General features: G+C 36.7%; 1 long non-coding RNA gene across 2 annotated transcripts in view; it reads left to right on the top strand.

Annotated features, from left to right (window-relative positions):
• The first annotated feature begins 1,770 nt into the window (after window positions 1-1,770).
• The window catches only part of LOC143670885 (uncharacterized), a 72,786-nt gene continuing 56,980 nt past the window's right edge, over window positions 1,771-17,576 (top strand). Inside the window, exons 1-2 of one of the 2 annotated variants that reach the window (XR_013169473.1) lie at window positions 1,771-1,933; window positions 5,139-5,316. This is a non-coding gene — a long non-coding RNA (uncharacterized LOC143670885). Of the gene's footprint in view, window positions 1,934-3,917; window positions 4,002-5,138; window positions 5,317-17,576 lie in introns of those variants that run through there. The other variant, XR_013169474.1, reaches the window with a different exon arrangement.

Here is a 17,576-nt window from a genome sequence, read left to right as displayed (position 1 = left end):
TAAATTAAGTTTGGATCTGTTGAAAATGTCCTTAGCAAAATAATGGAAAATTCCCTTTAGGATTATGGTATTGATTTACAATTAATAATTCAATGTAATCTCCTAACTGGATTTATTTACTTTTGGTCAGTTGGTTGATCAACTAGCAAGAGTTAATCTGGACATATTATAGATATGTCTATGATTTTGTTTAAATAAACTTGTTATTTTGGTTGGGTAAACTTATGGTCTTGGTAATATAAGCATTTCTATTCTAAAAGGTTTTAATAAAATAGTCTGGGAAGTTTATTTTCTATAAGCAGGTGCTATTCACCTTAGTGTCCCTATCTCCCACATCTTTTGACATATACTAGATGCTTAATAAAGTTTTGGAAATTTGAATTGAATTGTGCTTCTCTAAAAGACACACTTTTCCCCTCCCAGACCAAGATTTTAGTCTTGAGACACGTTGAATGAATTTTAGATATGCAACGATGTATTTTTGTGGCAGTGTGATTCCATATGAAAGTTTTGGTATGAATTAAAGAAAGAGAATGCCAAATACGCTCTACATTTCAGAAGTAAGGCAGTGAATCAAAATTGCTAATTGCAAACTTTGGTGATTGGAAAATATTAAGGCTTTAGGTTCCATAAAAGAGAGGTAGTTACCTTTACTCATTTAAAGTTCTTAACGTAGTTTCCTTGGGTCCTTACACCTCATTCAAGCCTTACCTTTTAGTTGTGATGTGGGAATATTGTGAAAATATATGGAATGAAAGTGTGGATGTCCTTGTGATTCAGGTCACTAGAGACATTCAACAACTTCAACAATACTAGGAGGAAAATATTCAGTTTTTGAAAATGGTTATACTTGGTACTTTGAGAATGTTCCTTTATGAAAAATCTGAACATATTTTAGAACTACTGTATTTTAGGGTTTTGTAGAATGTTAGTGGAAAGAACTTGAAAATGTAGAGGACAGCTTCCCTGAATGCAAATTATTAGATTAATTCATATGTCATTGTCACTTCATTAACATTCTAAACCCTTTTATGTCAAGAAAGACATCTGTCAAGATTAAATAATTGTTATTTTGAGATTACCACTCTCAATATACAATAACCTCTCATTTATGTTTCAAGCAAGTCCCTTGTGCCTGAAGGAGTAAGTTCAAATTATCTTTTGTTTGTTTGTTTGCATTTTAGTATCTTCATTCATATGTTTTTATTAATCCAGTGATAACATAAAATTCCAAACATCTGTCATTTGTTAGCCTGTAGCTTCTTTTACAGAGAGCACTGAAAACATCACATTGTCCTAAACGTCTTTATTTCACCTTAAACCATATAGACATACCTTGGAGATATTGGGGTCTTGGTTCTAGACCACTGGAATAAAGTGAGACACGTGAATTTTTTGCTTCTCAATGCATAAAAAGTTACATTTACACTATCTTGTAGTTTATTAAGTGTAATAAACATAATATAATAGCATTGTGTCTAAAAAAAACAAGTACATACCTTAGTTAAAAAATACTTTGTTGCTAAAAAATGCTAACCATCATCTGAGCCTTCAGTGAGTAATAATTTTTTTGCTGGTAGAACGTCTTGCCTTGAACTTGATGGCTGTTGACTGATCAGAGTTATGGTTGCTGAAGGTTGAGGTGGCCATGGCAATTTCTTAAAACAAGGTAACAATGATGTTTGTCACATTGATTGACTCTTCCTTTAATGAAAGATTTCTCTATAGCATGTGATGCTGTTTGGTAACATTTTAACCACAGTAGCACTTCTTTCAAAATTGGAGTCAGTCCTCACAAACCCTGCTGATACTTTATCAACTAAATTTTTGTAATATTCTAAATCTTTTGTTGTCATTTCAGCAAAGTTCAGAGCATCTTCAACAAGAGTAGAATGCATCTCAATGAAACACTTTTCTTTCTCATCCATAAGAAGTAAGTCCTCATCCAATAAAGTTTTATCATAAGATTGCAATTCAGTCATGTCTTAAATCTCCACTTCTAATTTTAGTTCTCGTGGTATTTCCATCACATCTGCAATTACTTCTTCCCCTGAAGTCTTGAACCTCTCAAAGCTTTTCATGAGGATTAGAATCAACTTGTTCCAAATTCCTGCTAATGTTGTTATTTTGACCTCCTCCCATGACTCATGAAGGTACTCACTATGGTCTGGAATGTGAATCTTTTCCAGGGGATTTTCAATTTACTTTGCTAAAATGCATTAGAGGAATGGCTGTCTATGGCAGCTATAGCTTATGAAATATATTTCTTAAATAATAAGACCTGAAAGTTGAAATGACCCCTTGATTTATTGGTTGCAGAATGAATATTGGGTTAGCAAGAATGAACACAAAATTAATCTTGGTGTATATCTTCATCAGAGTTCTTGCGTGACAGATGCATTGTCAATGAGCAGTGATATTTTGAGAGGAGTTTTTTGTCTGTGCAGTAGTTCTCAACAGTGACATAAAATATTCAGTAAACCATTTTGTAAACAGATGTCCTGTCATCCAGGCTTTGTTGTTACATTTATAGAGCACAGGCAGAGTAGACTTGGTGTAATTCACCAGCTGCGTTAACTCCAAGAGAGTCAGCCTGTCCTTTGCAACTTTGAAGCCAGACATTAACTTCTCATCTCTACCTATGAAAATCCTAGATGGCATCTTCTTCCAACAGAAGGCTGTTTTGTCTACATTGAAAACCCCTTGTTTAGTGTAGCCACCTTCAATTATCGTAGCTGGATCTTCTGGCTGATATGCTACAGCTTCTATATCAGCACTTGCTACTTTACCTTGTACTTTTAGGTCATGGGTAAGGCATTTTTCCAGAAATCTTATGAACCATTCTCTGCTAGCTTCAAACTTTTCATCTGCAACTTCCTTACTCTCTTAATCTTCATGGAATTAAAGAGAATTAGATCCTTGCTCTAGATTAGGCTTTGACTTAAGGAATGTTGTGGCTGGCTTGATCTTCTATCCAGATCTCAATAACTTTTTCCATGTTGGCAGTAAGGCTATTTCGCTTTCTTAAAATTCCTGTTTACTGGACTAACACTTTTAATTTACTTCAAGAACTTTTCCTTTGCATTCACCAACTTGGCTAACTGGTACAAGAGACCTAGCTTTTGGTCTTTCTTGGCTTTCCACATGCTTTCCTCACTAAGCTTAATCATTTTCTCGCTTTTGATTTAAAGTGACTTTTCCTGTCACTTAAACAGTTAGAAGCCATTGTGGGGTTATTAATGGGCCTAATTTCATTATTGCTATGGCCCAGGGAATAGGGAGTCCCTAAAAGAGGGAGAGAAATAGAACAGCCAGGAGGTAGAGCAGTCAGACCCACACATTTTGTAAAAAATACAGAATCTGCGAAGCACAGTAAAATAAAGAGCAATTAAACAAGATATGCCTGCATTATATGAGTTTAGCATATAAGCTTTGGTAAAAACTTTGGAGTACGCGATGTAGGGAAGTAACATTTGATGTCAAAAAGAGAGCAAACTGTTCAACCATATCTTATTAATTGGGTAGATTATTTGTGTACATCTTGGCTGAAAGGCTTCTTTTCATATTCTGGAGACAAGCACTTATCTAATATATAATTTCCCAATATTATACCTGTATTTTAATTTATCCTTGTATTTTATTTTTTTAATGAAGCCTTTTGAGGCACAAAGGTTTTTTTTTTATATTTTAGTGAAGTCAAATCTATCTTTTTTATTTATTTGATTTTAATGTGCTTGGGTATTATATCTGATACAGCATTGCTTAAGTCATGGGCACAGAGATGTGTGCATATATTTTCTTCTAAAATTTTTGACATTTAAATTTAGATCTACGATCCATATTTGAGATAATTATTTTTTTTGGCATGAATTTAGGGCTTACATTCATTTTTTTTTTTTGCATGAGCAGGCACCGGGAATCAAACCAGGGTCTCTGGCATGGCAGGCGAGAACTCTGCCTGCTGAGCCACCATGGCCCACCCCCTATATTCATTTTTGCAGGTGGGTTTCAAATTGCCCAGCATAATTTTTTGGAAAAGACTGTCCTTCTGCATTAAATTGGTTTGATAACTGTTAAAATTCAATTGATCCAACATATATGGGTTACTATATGGACTCTTTATTATGCTCCATTGGGCTGTATTTCCATTCTAATACTAGAACCATGACCTCTACATTACTGGAGTTTTGTATTAAGTTGCGAAATTGTGAATTTCTGCAAAAAATGCAGCTGGGATTTTAACAGTATTTTTTTTTTAAATCTGTAGATCTACTTGGTTCAAATGATGTCTTTTTTTTAACTTTTTTATTCTGTAGTATAACATATATACAAATCAAAGAAATATAAAAGCAATAGTTTTCAAAACAGTCTTCAAAAAGTGGTTACAGGATAGCTCCCAGGGTTTGTCATGGGCTACCATATGATCCTCTCATATTTTTCCTTCTAGCTTCTCCAGAATATAGGAGGCTAGAGGGCTTAAATACTTTTTTATCATCACAATTGACTTTTTTCCCTTCTTTTTTTGGAACAATAACATATATACAAAACAGCTATAAATTTCTGAGAACAGTACCACAATTAGTTGTAGAACATATTTCAGACTTTTGACATGGGTTCTTCTAGCTGCTCTAAAATACTGGAGACCAAAAGAGATATCAATTTAATGATTCAGCATTCATATTCATTTGTTAAGTCCTATCTTCTATGTATAATTCCACCATCACCTTTGATCTTTCCATACCTCTTATTGGGGTTGTTTGGGCTATGACAGTTCTAAATTTTTTTATATTGGAAGGGTCTGTCACTAATATGGGGTAGGGAGATGGAACTATTTGATGTTCTGGAGAGGCTGGGCTAGGTTTCAGGACTTATCTGGACCACGGACCCATCTGGAGTTTGTAGGTTTCTGGAAAGTTACTCTAGTGCATGGAACCCTTGTGGAATCTTATAAATTGCCCTAGGTGTTCTTTAGGATTGGCTGGAATGGTCCTGGTTGGGGGTTGGCAGGTTATGATAGGTAGTAAGGTCTACCTGAAGCTTGCGTAAGAGCAACCTCCAGAGTAGCCTCTCCACTCTACTTGACCTCTCTCTGCCACGGATACTTTATTAATTACACTTCTTTTCCCCCATTTGGTCAGGATGGAATTGTTGATCCCTCGGTGCCAGGTCTGGATTCATCCCTGGGAGCCCTCTCTCACGTCGCCAGGGAGACCCTGGATGTCATGTCCCACATGGCGGGGAAGGTAATGATTTCACTTGCAGACTTGTGCTGAGAGACTGAGGCCACATCTGAACAACAACAGAGGTCCTCCAGAAGTAAGTCTTAGGCATGCCTATAGGTAGTCTGAGCTTCTCTGCTATCTACATAAGCTTCACAAGAGTAAGCCTCCTGACCGAGGCTTGGCCTATTGATTTGGGTGTTCCTAAAGTTTGACACAGTATCAGGGGATTCCCTGATGGTAAGGTTTAATAGTTTCATAGTCTTTCTCCCCTCCCTCAGTGGACTTTGCCAATACTTTTTGATTATCTGGTTAATATACTCTACAATGTTTTTAGGCATTACAATAATCTATACAGCATTAAAGGACCTCTTTCTCATTCTGTGCTCTCTGTGTTTCAGTTGTTCAAATGAGCTATACAGATAGGTTGAATTAGATTATGCACTACAGAAAATTTCCGTTCCAGATCAAACAAACCTTTCTTCCACTGGTCTCAAAGAGTGTGGTTCTAAAATATAGACACTGTCTTCCTTATCTACCCCTGTGTTCTGAATTACTTTAATCCCAGCCTGTTCAGCATCGTTCTTATCTCTAAATATCAGGTTATGTATATGAAACAGCCTCTCAAAATCCAGAAATAATAAGCACTCCAGACTTAATGTATCTGTTCTAAAAGCTTAAAATCTAGGCCTCTGTTTTCTAGTAAGCATTTTCTAAAGGTGACCATATCATGGTTGTTTTTTTGTTTCTGGCTTATTTTGTCTCACCAAATATTCCACATGTTCATTCACATAGTTGCATGCCTCATGACAATGTTCCTTTTTGTAGCAGCACAGCCTTCGTTCATAAATATACACCATCATTTGCCATTCTATTTCTCCAACGTATATCCTTCAGGCACCTGCATTCATCGGGCATCATGTTGAGGGCCCAAAGTCCACAGTCCATCAACATTCTCAATTTTAGATAATTCCATTGTTCCCAGGAGAAAGAAAACCAATAAACACAACCTCACCAAATAGAAGATCTAAACCTCCTCTTAACTTGTTCCTCCCCCCATTATTTATCTCTGGTGTTGCTGTGGTAGTGCTGATGGTTTCTTTTTGAACATAGCTCATAGCATACAATAGCTGTTTTGCCCCTGTACCCTAGACTTAAACACTCTTTATACAAGAATTCTATCTTTGAAGTAATTCTTTCTTTTTTGAATAAAAGAGTTCCTTTTTTAATTGTTTATTTATTTATTTTATTTATGATACATAACCACATACGAACACAAACATTCTTACCATATGATCATTCTGTTCTTGTTATATAATCAATAACTCACAATATCATCACATAGTCGTATATTCATCATCATGATCATTTCTTAGAATATTTGCATCAATTCAGAATAAGAAAATAGAAAAAAATTCGTACATACCATACCCCTTAACCCTCCCTTTCATTGATCACTAGCATTTCAACATACTAAATTTATTTTAACATTTGTTCCCCCATTATTTATTTATTTTTAATCCATATGTTTTACTCATCTGTTGATAAGGTAGATAAAAGGAGCATCAGACACAAGGTTTTCACAATCACACAGTCACATTGTGAAAGCTATGTCATTATACAATATCATTTTGAAGTAATTCTTACAAGAACTCATTCATATTTCTAGTGTGAGTCAGTGGGACACATAGGTCTATACAACCCCTTTGAATATTCTTCATCTTCAATATGGTAATATTACTTCTAGACCCAGTAAAAAATCACCTTTGCTCCTATCTATTCCCTTACATTGGAGTTCAACTTCATTACTAATGGTTCACCCATCTCTAGCTTCTATGTATCTCTAAGTCCCCTGTATTCTATATTATAAGTCTCTGATTATACCTTTATGCTGGTCATAAAAGTAGAATCATACAATATCTGTCTTCTTGTGTCTAGCTAATTTTGCTTAGTATTATGTCCTCAAGGCTCATCCATCTTGTCATGTGCTTCAGGATGTCATTTTGTCTTACTCCTGTATAATATTCCATTGTATGTATATACCACTTTTTTTGATCCACTCATCTGTTGATGGGCATTTGGGTGTGTTTCCATCTTTTGGCGATTGTGGATAATGCTGCTATGAACATCGGTGTGCAAATGTATGTTTCTGTCGTTGCTTTCAGCTCTTCTGGGTATATACCAAGTAGTGCTATTGCTGGGTCATAGGGCAGCTCGATATTTAGTTTCCTAAGAAACCACCAAACAGCTATACCATGATCCATTCCCACAAACAGTACATAAGTGTCCCAGTTTCTCCACATCCTCTCCAACATTTATAGTTTCCTGTTTGTTTAATAGCAGCCATTCTTATAGGTGTGAGGTGGTATTTCATTGTAGTCTTGATCTACATTTCCCTTATAGTCAGTGAAAATGAGCACCTCTTCATGTGCTTTTGAGCATCTGTATTTGCTCTTCAGAAAAATGCCTATTCATACCTTTAGTCCATTTTATAATTGGATTGTTTGTTCTTTTGCTGTTGAGTTGTATGATTTCTTTGTATATACAGGAAATCAAACCTTTGTCCAGTATGTGATTTCCAAATATTTTCTCCCATTAAGTTGTCTGCCCCTTCACCTTTTTGACATAGTCTTTTGAAGTGCAGAAGCATTTGATTTTGAAGTGTTCCCATTTATCTATTTTTTCTTTTGTTGCTTGTGCTTTGGGTGTAAAGTTTAGGAAGTTACCTCCTATTACTAGGTCTTGAAGATGTTTCCCTACATTTTCTTCTAGAAGCTTTATGATGCTAGTTCTTATATTTAGGTGCTTGATTCACATTGAGTTCATTTTTGTGTAGGGTGTAAGATAGGGGTCCTCTTTCATTCTCTTGGCTATTGATATCCAGTTCTTCTATGCCCAAGAATTGAAAAGACTATTTTGTCCCAGTTTAGAGCATTTGGGGGCCTTGTCAAAAATCAGTTGAGTATAGATTTGGTGGCCTATTTCTGCACTCTCAATTCGATTCCATTGGTCAATGCTTCTGTCTTTGTGCAGTACCATGCTGTTTTGACCACTGTGACTTTATAGGAGGATTTAAAGTCAGGGAATGTTAGTTCTCCCACTTCGTTCTTCTTTTTTTGGATGCTTTTAGCTATTCAGGGTCTCTTTCCCTTACAGATGAATTTGGTAGTTAGCTTTTCCAAATCTTCAAAGTAAGTTGTTGAAATTTTGATTAGTACTGTGTTGAATCTGTAGATCAACTTGGGGAGAATTGACATCTTAACTATATTCAGCCTTCCTATCCATGAGCAGGGAATGTCTTTCCATCTATTTAGATCTCCTTTGATTTCTTTTAGCAATGTTATGTAGTTTTCCATGTACAAGTACTTTACGTTCCTAGTTAAGTTCATTCCTAAGTATTTGATTCTTTTAGTTGCTATTTTGAATGGAAATTTTTCCTTAACTGTTTCCTTAGCTAGCTCATTGCTTGTGGATAGAAATGTTACTGAATTTTACACATTAATTTTATATGCCACCACCTTGCTGAATTTGTTTATTACCTCAAGTAACTTTGTTGTAGATTTTTCAGGATCTTCCAATTATGGCATCATGTCATCTGCAAAAAATGACAGTTTTACTTCTGCCTTTCCAGTTTGGATGGCTTTTATTTCTTAGTCCTGCCTGATTGCTCTAGCTGGAACTTCTAGCACATTGTTGAATAATAGTGGTGACAGTGGGCATCCTTGTCTTGTCTCTGATCTTGGGGGAAAAGCTTTCAGTCTCTCTCCATTGAGTACAATGCTGGCTATTTGTTTTTCATATAGTCCCTTTTTCATATTGAGATAGTTACCTTTGATTCCTATCTTTTGGAGTGTTTTTATCTGAAAAGGATGCTGAATTTTGTTGAATGCTTTTTCAGCCTCAATCGAGATGATCCTGTGATTTTTTCCCTTTTGATTTGTTAATATGCTGTATTATATAGATTAATTTTCTTGCATTGAACCATCCTTACATTCCTGGTATAAACCCCACTTGGTCATGGTGTATAATTCTTTTAATGTGTTGAAAATATTTGATTTGCTAGTATTTTATTGAGAATTTTTGCATCTATGTTCATTAGGGAGATTGGCCTGTAGTTTTCTTTTCTTATAGCATCTTTATCCGGTTTTGGTATTAAAATATTAGGTTCATAAAATGATTTAGGTACAGTTCCTTTTTACTCAATTTTTTAGAAAAGTTTGAGCAGGATTGGTGTTCGTTCTTTCTGGAATGTTTGATAAAATTCCCCTGTGAAGCTATCTAGCCCTGGGCTTTTCTTGATAGGAAGATTTTTAATGACTGATTGAATCTCTTTACTTGTGATTGGTTTGTTGAGATCTTCTATTTCTTTCTGAGTCAGTGTAGCTTGTTTGTGTGTCTCCAGGAATTTGTCCATTTCATCTGAGTTGTCTATGTTGGCATATATTTTTTCATAGTATCCTTTTATGATTTATTTCTTCAGGGTCTGTGGTAATGCACCCCTTCTCATTTGTGATTTAGTTTATTTGCATCCTCTCTCTTTTTTTCTTTCTCAGTCTTGTAAGTGGCCCATCAATTTTATTGATTATCTCAAAGAACCAACTTTTGGTTTTATTGATTCTTTCTATTATTCTTTTGATCTTTCATTCATTTGTCTCTGCTTTAATCTTTGTTATTTCTCTTCTCCTGTTTGCTTTGGGGTTAGTTTGCTGTTCTTTCTCAGGTTCCTCCAGGTTTGCTGTTAAGTCCTCGATTTTTGCTCTTTCTTGTTTTTAATACATACATTTAAGGCAATAAATTTCCCTCTCAGCACATCCTTTACTGCATCCCATAGATTCTGATAAGTTGTGCTCTTATTTTCATTCATCTCCAGATACCTACTGATTTCTCTAGCAATTCCTTCTTTGACCCACTGGTTGTTTAAGAGTATGTTATTTTTATCTCCATATATTTGTGAATGTTCTCATTTTTTTCGTGGTTATTGAGATCCAACTTCATCCCACTGTGATCAGAGAAACTGCTTTGAATCATTTCAAGATTTTTAAATTTATAAAGACCTGTTTTGTGCTCCAGCATATGATCTATCCTGGAGACTGTTCCATGAGCACTAGAGAAGAATGTATAGCCATGTGTTTTGGGGTGCAATGACCTATATATGTTAGGTCTAATTCATTTATCAAGTTACTTAACTTCTCTATTTCCTTGTTGATCTTCTGTCTGGTTGTTCTATGTATAGAGGAGAGTGGTGTACTGAAATCTCCTACTATTATTGTTGAAGCATCTAGTTTCCCAATGTCTGTCTCATATACTGTGGAGCTCCTTAATTGAGAACATAAACATTTATGATTGTTTTATCTTCTTGGTGAGTTGACCCTTTGCTTTGCATGTAGTGTCCTTCTTTATCTCTTATGATTTCTTTACATTGTCTGACATTTGTTTAGCTACTCCTGCTTTCTTTTGATTACAATTTGTGTAGAAGATCTTTTTCCATCCTTTCACTCTCAATCTATTTGTAACCTTGTGTCTAAGATGAGTCTCTTGCAAGCAGCATATAGCTGGATTATATTTATTAATCCATTCTGCCAAACTTTATCTTTTAATTGATAAGTTTAGTCCATTAACATTCAAAGTTATACTGAAATTGCGTTTCTTGATTCCACCATCTTATCTTTTTTATTTTACATGTCAGATTTATATATCCTTTTCCTCTCTCTTTGTATTCTTTAAATTACCCTTAGTGGTACTCTTCAGTTCTGTGCCCTCCTCAGACCTCCCTCTCCTGTCATTTTTCTTCTTTTTTCAGCTGATAGAACTCCTTTTAGTATTTCTTGTAAGGCCTGTCTCTTGTTGACAAATTCTTTCAGGACTTCTTTGTCTGTGAAAGCTTTAATCTCTCCCTAAATTTTAAAGGACAATTTGGCTAGGTACAGAATTCTTGGCTGGAAGTTTTTCTCTTTCAGGATCTAGAACATATCACACCACTGCCTTCTTGCCTCCAGGGTGCCAGTTAAGTAGGCTGAACTCAGTCATATTTGACTTCCTTGTGTATAGTAGATTGTTTTTCTTTTGTCGCTTTCAGGATTTTCTTCTTCTCTTCTACATTTGACAGACTGGTTAGTATGTGCCTTGGGGGAGGCCTATTTGGATTTATTCTGTTTGGAGTTCTTTGGGTCTTTGACTTGTATATTTATGTCCTTCATGAGGGTTGGGAAGTTTTCCCTCATTATATCCTCAAGTACTCTTCCTAGCCCTATACTCCTCTCTTCTCCTTCTGTGACAACAATGATTCTTATATTTGTGCCTTGGTTTTGTTTATCATTTCCCTGAGTTCCCATTCAATTTTTTCCATCTTTTTTGCCATTTGCTGTTTTGAGTCTTTGATGTCAATTATCCTGGGCTCTATATCACTTATTCTTTCTTCTGTCTCTTCAAATCTGATGTTGTGTGCCTCTAGTATGTTTTTTATTTGGTCAGCTGTCTTTAATCTCCATGATTTCTGCTATTTTTCTATGTATTCTTTCAAATTTCTCTTTGTGGTCTTCTACTATCTTCCTAATCTCCTTTATGTCATTTGCTATCCCACTTATTTTATTAAGTAGAGTTGTATGAACAGCTTTGATTAGTTGTTCCAATGTCTGTGTCTCCTCTGAAGTTTTAATTTGGTCAATTAGGCAGGGCTATATCTGTATGCATTGTGATATGCTTAGTGATCTTCTGCTGTCTTCATTGCATACAGTTATCTTGATTGATTTACTTTGGGAGTTGGTTTCTTTCAGTAGTCTAAGGTTTTGTGTTTGTGGGATGGCTGTACAGCAGGGAGCATGGCATGGGGTGGAGCACTTAGTATGCTGATTTGTTTCAGGGCAGGTGTGGGGATGTTACACTGGTGCTTGTGAACGTGGGTGCCCACTGGCCAGGGATGATGTAGCTGTGTGGGTGCACTTTTCTGATGTGCACTGATCTGAGGCATAGGGCCCTTTGTGTGCTTGTGTATTGCTGTGGCAGCAGGTCAGCATTATGCCTTTGTGAACTGGAGGCAGTTGTGACCGAGCTGTGTAGGTTGGCACTTTCTTAATGCTGGGACATGAGACTGAGGGCTGTGCGCATGTGCAGTTCTAGGACTGCTGTAACATGCAGTTCCCAGGGCTGAATGACGTGACTGTTCATGTGCATGCTTGGGCCTATGAGTGCTGTAAGCTGATGTGCTGAACTCAGGGAGGGTCGGGTGAGGCAGTGTGAAACTATGGGCAGGGGCAGGGGTAGCCTAGGTATGTAGGTTAGTACTCGCAACCTTTATATGTTGGTAACAGCTTGCAGGGAACAGGGAGGGGGAGGTTGTGCTTGGGAGGGGTGCAGGCGAGGTGGTTTGGGCCGCGCTTGGGGTGGGGATGGGGGGCAGGTACGTGCACTGGGGGTTGGTGGGGTGGGGATGCCTGGAGCATGGGGAATGGGAACGGGTGATAGGGTTCAGGTGTGTGGGCTGTGGGGTGAGTCACCGGTTACAGGGTTGCACTGGTGAGCGTAGCGCTCCCAAAGAATGTGGCCTGGCTTACTTCCTAGTCCCATGTACCTGTCCCACGGGCTCTGCTGCTCTGCTCCTCTATGCCAGGTTCCAGCTTTCTGCTTCTGAGTTCCTCGGCCTCTGCAACAAGGGCTGCCCCATGTGGTGTAAAAGTCTCCCCCAGTTCAGCCGCACTCCCGAATTGCTCCCTCAGTTGCCCTCCTTTCCCTTTTCTAACTTTTCCGTGGAGTAGGGCTAATCTCTAGCCGTTCTTGTCTGCCATCTTCCTGGAAGTCCCACCATCAAATGACATCTTTATTATATTGAATGTTCTAATCCATGAATATGGATTTGTATACAATATTCAGTCCGATTGTGTTCCACTATAGTGATATACACTTTTTATTCCTCTGTCCAATCCCCAGTTGAGGGCATTTGGTATTTTCCATGTTTTGTTTTGTTTTGATATGAAGAATTTGCTATGACTTTCACATACCTATTATTGTAAAAATATATATTCTTCTTGCTGTTTTCTATTGTAAAGCTTTCCTTAACACTAAATGAAGTTGTCACACTCTTTTCTAAAGTGGCTGCACCACTTTACATTACTGTCACCAGGGTATGAGGGCCCTAGTGACTCCACATCTTTGAGCATGCTTGTTATTTCCTGTGACTTTTTTTTTGAGCCCATGGTTTAATTTTATTAAATAACCCAGAATTGGCAGACTTGACCCTTAGCCTGCCCTTCCATATAATCTTTTTTATTAATTAAATTTTTTTTTAAATACCAAAAAACACCAAACAAATGCAAACATTTGTAATTTTTGATCATTCCATTCTACATATATAATCAGTAATTCACAATATCATCACATATTGCATATTCATCATCATGATCATTTTTGGAATATTTGCATCTATTCAAAAAAGAAATAAAAAGAAAACAGAAAAAAATTCATATATACCATACCCCTCCACCCCTCCCCCTCACTGATCACCAGCATTTCACTCTAAATTTATTTTAACATTTGTTCCCCCTATTATTCATCTTTATTCCATATGCTTTACTCATCTGTTGATAAGTTAGATAAAAGGAGCATCAGACACAAGGTTTTTACAATTACACAGTCACATTGTGAAAGCTGTATCATTATACAATCATCTTCAAGAAACATGGCTACTAGAACACAGTTTCACATTTTCAGGCAGTTCCCTCCAGCCTCTCCACTACATCTTGACTAACAAGGTTATATCTATTTAATGCATAAGAATAACCTCCAGGATAACCTCTCAACTCTGTTTGGAATCTCTCAACCAATGACACTATTTGTCTCATTTTAATCTCCCCCCTTTTGGTCAAGAAGGTTTTCTCAATCCCCTGATGCTGATTCTCAGCTCATTCTAGGTATTTTCTCAATCCTTTGATGCTGAGTCTCAGCTCATTCCAGGATTTTTGTCCAAGGTTGCCAGGAAGGTCCACACCCCTGGGAGTCATGTCCCACGTAGACAGGGGAGGGTGGTGAGTTTACTTGTTGTGTTGGCTGGAGAGGCCACATCTTAGCAACAAAAGAGGTTCTCTTGGGGGTGACTCTTAGGCCTAATTTTAAGTTGGCTTGACCTATCCTTTGTGGGGTTAAGTTTCATATGAACAAACCCCAAGATTGGGGACTCAGCCTATAGCTTTGATTGTCTGCACTCCTTGTGAGAAAATCAATAATTCAACTTGGGGAAGCTGAATTTTCCCCCTTTCTCACTATTCCCTGAAGGGGACTTTGCAAATATTTTTTTATTCACTGTTCAAATCACTCTGAGATTTATCGGGGCATCCCTCTTGACAAACCAACAAAATCTCATGTCCTGCTCAAGGTTCCATGTACTTATGGTGTTCAATTAAGCTGTCTACATAAGTTATATCAGGAAATGCACTAGTCAAAATATAAATTTGGTACCAAATAAACATTTTTTTGCTTTAGTCTCACATATAAGAGAAAATTTTAAAATATTAATTACCATTTTCAGCACCCTGCAGTAATGATATTCGTTTGTTCTTCCTCATGCAAAAACATTTTTTAAATTTGGGCATTTAGTCACTATCATTATACACTCTAGGCATTCCTAGATTATACCATCTCAGTCTTTATTGTCTATCTTTCTTTCTGATTTCATTTGTGCCCCCAGCTCTCCTCCCTCTATCATTCACACATTCAGCTTCATTCAGTGTTCTAACATTATTGTATTACAGTTAGGTAGTATTGTGCTGTCCATTTCTGAGTTTTTACATTCAGTCCAGTTGCACAATCTGTATCCCTTCAGCTCCAATTACCCAGTATCAATTACCCTATTTCTATCTCCTGATGGTCTCTGTTACCAATGAAATTCTCCAAGTTTATTCACTAATGTCAGTTCATATCACTGAGACCATACAGTATTTGTCCTTTTGTTTCTGGCTAATCTGTTTCTGGTCCATCCATGTTGTTAAATACTTCATAACTTTATTCTGTCTTACAGCTGCATAATATTCCATTGTATTTACATACCACACTTTGTTTAGCCACTCTTCTCTTGATGGACATTTTGGCTATTTCCATCTCTTGGTAATTGTAAATAATGCTGCTATAAACATTGGTGTGTAAATGTCCATTTGTGTCCTTGACCTCGTGTTCTCTGAGTAGATACCTAGCAATGGGATTGCCAGGTCGTATGGCAATTCTATATTTAGCTTTTTGAGGAACCGCTAAACTGCCTTCCACAGTGGTTGTACCATTTGACATTCCCACCAACAGTGGATAAGTGTGCCTCTTTCTCCACATCCTCTCCAGCACTTGTCAGAAAATTGTTTTATTAATAATGGCCATTCTGGTGGGTGTGAGATGATATCTCATTGTGGTTTTGATTTGCATTTCTCTAATAGCCAGGGAAGTTGAGCATCTCTTCATGTGCCTTTTGGCCATTTGTATTTCCTCTTCTGAGAAGTGTCTGTTCAAGTCTTTTGCCTATTTTGTAATTGGATTGACTGTCTTTTTGTTATTGAGTTGAACAGTCCCTTTATATATTCTGGATACTAGACCTTTATCAGATATATCATTTTCAAATATTGTCTCCCATTGTGTAGGCTGTCTTTCTACTTTCTTGACGAAGTTCTTTGATGTGCAAAAGTGTTTGATTTTGAGGAATTCCCATTTGTTTGTTTCTTTCCTCAATGCTCTTGCTTTGGGTGTAAGGTCTAGAAAACCGCCTCCTAGTATAAGATTTATAAGATATTTCCCTACATTTTCTTCTAACAGTTTTATGGTCTTAGATCTAATATTTGGGTCTTTGATCTAATTTTTGTATAGGGTGTGAGATATGGGTCCTCTTTCATTCTTTTGCATATGGATAGCCAGTTCTCTAGGCACCATTTATTGAAGAGACTGTTCTGTCCCAGGTGAGTTGGCTTGACTGCCTTATCAAAGATCAGTTGTCCATAATTGAGAGGGTCTATATCTGAACACTCTATACAATTCCATTGGTTAGTATATCTATCTTTATGCCAGTACCATGCTGTTTTGACCACTGTAGCTTCATAATACACCTTAAAGTCAGGTAGTGTGAGACCTCCAACTTCACTTCTTTTTCTCAGGATACTGTTAGCTATTCAGGGCACCCTGCCCTTCCAGATACATTTGGTTATTGTTTTTTCTATTTCTGAAAAGTAAGTTTTTGGGATTTTAATTGGTATTGCGTTGAATCTGTAGATCAATTTAGGTAGAATTGACATCTTAACTATATTTAGTCTTCCAGTGGTATGCCCTTCCATCTATTTAGGTCTTCTGTGATTTCTTTTAACAATTTATTATAGTTTTCTTTGTATAGGTCTTTTGTCTCTTTAGTCAAATTCATTCCTAAATATTTTATTCTTTCGGTTGCATTTGTAAATGGAATTCTTTTCTTGATTTCCCCCTCAGATTGTTCATTACTAGTGTATAGAAACACTACAGATTTTTGAGTGTTGATCTTGCAACCTGCCACTTTGCTTTACTCATTTATTAGCTCTAGTAGTTTTGCTGTGGGTTTTTCGGGGTTTTTGACATATAGTATCATATCATCTGCAAACAGTGAGAGTTTTACTTCTTCCTTTTTTAATTTTGATGCCTTGTATTTCTTTTTCTTGTCTAATTGCTCTGGCTAGAACTTCCAACACAGTGTTAAATAGCAGTGGTGAGAGTGGACATCCTTGTCTTGTTCCTGATCTTAGGGGGAAAGTTTTCAGTTTTTCCTCATTGAGGATGATGTTAGCTGTGGGTTTTTCATATATTCCCTTTATCATGTTGAAGAAGTTCCTTTCTATTCCTATCCTTTGAAGTGTTTTCAGCAAGAAAGGATGTTGAATTTTGTCAAATGCCTTTTCTGCATCAATCGAGATGATCATGTGGTTTTTCTGGTTTGATTTGTTGATATGGTGTATTACATTAATTGATTTTCTTATGCTGAACCATCCTTGCATACCTGGGATGAATCCTACTTGGTCATGATGTATAATTCTTTTAATGTGTTACTGGATTCGATTTGCTGGAATTTTGTTGAGGATTTTTGCATCTATATTCATTAGAGAAATTGTTCTGTAGTTTTCTTTTTTTGTAATATCTTTGTCTGGCTTTGGTATGAAGGTGATGTTGGTTTCGTGGAATGAGTTAGGTAGCTTTCCCTTCTCTTCAATTTTTTTTGAAGAGTTTGAGCAGGATTGGTACTAATTCTTTCTGGAATATTTGGTAGAATTCACATATGAAGCCGTCTGGCCCTGGACTTTTCTTTTTGGGGAGTTTCTTAATGACTGATTCAGTTTCTTTACTTGTGATTGGTTTGTTGAGGTCGTCTATTTC

This window comes from Tamandua tetradactyla, chromosome X (assembly GCF_023851605.1).
Source record: "Tamandua tetradactyla isolate mTamTet1 chromosome X, mTamTet1.pri, whole genome shotgun sequence".
In the NCBI taxonomy this organism is placed as follows: Eukaryota; Metazoa; Chordata; class Mammalia; order Pilosa; family Myrmecophagidae; genus Tamandua; species Tamandua tetradactyla.
The sequence above is the reverse complement of the archived record's forward strand: the minus strand, read 5'-3'. Positions and strand labels throughout refer to the sequence as shown.